The following is a 1,802-nucleotide window of genomic DNA, read 5'->3' as shown; positions in this document are numbered from 1 at the left end:
GAGAGGACTGCAAGGTATGCAGTCAGCCCGTGCACAGGTCTCTGGTTGATGGGGAGGCAACAGGGTGATGTTTCAGGAATCTCAATCATTAACCCTTTGGTTTCCACCAGTCTGGAGTCTACGTGCTGGTGGTCAGTATGCAGTTAACTTCTTCTATCTGGTAGAGTTTTAGTATCTGCAAAACAACACAAAGATATGGCTAAGGATATTATCTATGGCCCTTGAAGAGGAATCAGAGGTCCCTGAGTTTGTTTAACAGCTAAACTATTATTTTCACTTGTTTGACTGCTTTTTTTGTTTGTTTGTTTCTGCATATTCTCACTTCTCTGATTAAATTTTCTCTTTGAAGCTCAGAGAAGGCCTAGAAGGCTAAAGTTTTTCTATAAACAAAGGTGGGGGACAAGGTAGGGAGCAGGTGGTCTACCCCCTGGGAAGGTCCTGCAGGGTTCTGATCTATTTCAACTGATCCTTTTCTCTGATATGTAAAATGTTTTTACAGATTTACATCCACACAAATTCAATAGGTCTTCTGCATTTATGTGATCAATAGTTTCTCCAGTGTATGAATCACTGCCTCTCATTCTCATCACCTCTGGTTAGTTTGACCCAGTGACTACTGGGTGATGTCAATGTCAATTGGACTTCACTGTTATGGTGAGATTATAAGAGTTTTGGTCATTATTGTAAGAGAATCTTGTTTATGATAAGAAATATTTTTAAAATGTGAAGTCACAAATGGAGACATGATAAATGGAGATGTCAGAGGCTGGCTTGACATTATATGTAAATGTTAGCTATTTAGTGTTATTTTCTTTACACTAAAAGCTTATGTTTAGCATACAATTTATTTATTCAACAACTAATAAGCAGGCTTTAATTGGACTCTGGCTATACAGTGGAGAAGAAACAGATGCTAGGTTACTAGTAAGCTTCCAGGTAGACAATAAACCAAGTAAGCACCCCATCCGCCAATGCAGCAAATTACAGCTTATGAGCAAAACAAACAGGGTGAAAAGAAAAGGGACTTTTCTTAGACCAGTAACAGCATTTCAGAGGAAGTGACAATTATATTAAAACTTGAAGGATTAAAAAAAGGGTCAACTGTGTAAATATGGGGGAAGATGGGAACGGTGTGTCAAATTATTGAGACAGGTGTGTTAGGGAAAGAGTAAGACATTTGTGTTAAAGAGGGATGATACAAGTAAGGGAGGGAACAAATATTAATAGAGGAGGTGAGGTTAGAAGGCAAGCAAGTTCTTTAAACCTTGGTTAAGCTTGCTAGTGTTTCATTTTGGAAACAGAGCAAATAGCAGCAAATGCTGGCCTACATGTATCAATGCTTACCTCTTCAGATCAGAGTCCTTCTACCCTTTAAAACTCCACAGCCATTGATACATTATGTAATAGCATATCCCCTCTAACATTCACTTTATCCTGGAGATTATTAATTTACTCCTGATTTCTATCATATTATATTAAAAATATTGAACCATAATAGGTACTTGATGTAGGTGTTAGAATCAAAGAAACCTGGCAAGTAAGTATTGTTAAATAGTTAGCTGTGTGTGTGCGTGTCTGCATAGTCACTTCAGTTGTGTCTGAGTCTTTGTGATCCCATGAACTGTAGCCCACCAGGGTCCTCTGTCCATGGGATTTTGCAGGCAAGAATATTGGAGTGGGTTGCCGTTTCCTCCTCCAGGGGATCTTCCCAACCCAGGGATCTAACCTGCATCTTCTGAGGCTCCTGCTTTGGCAGGCAAATTTTTTACCACCTGTTGGCTGTGTGATCTTTGGCAATTAAT

The sequence above is a fragment of the Odocoileus virginianus genome, chromosome 24, assembly GCF_023699985.2.
Source record: "Odocoileus virginianus isolate 20LAN1187 ecotype Illinois chromosome 24, Ovbor_1.2, whole genome shotgun sequence".
Taxonomy (NCBI): Eukaryota; Metazoa; Chordata; class Mammalia; order Artiodactyla; family Cervidae; genus Odocoileus; species Odocoileus virginianus.
This window is presented reverse-complemented; position numbering follows the sequence as displayed.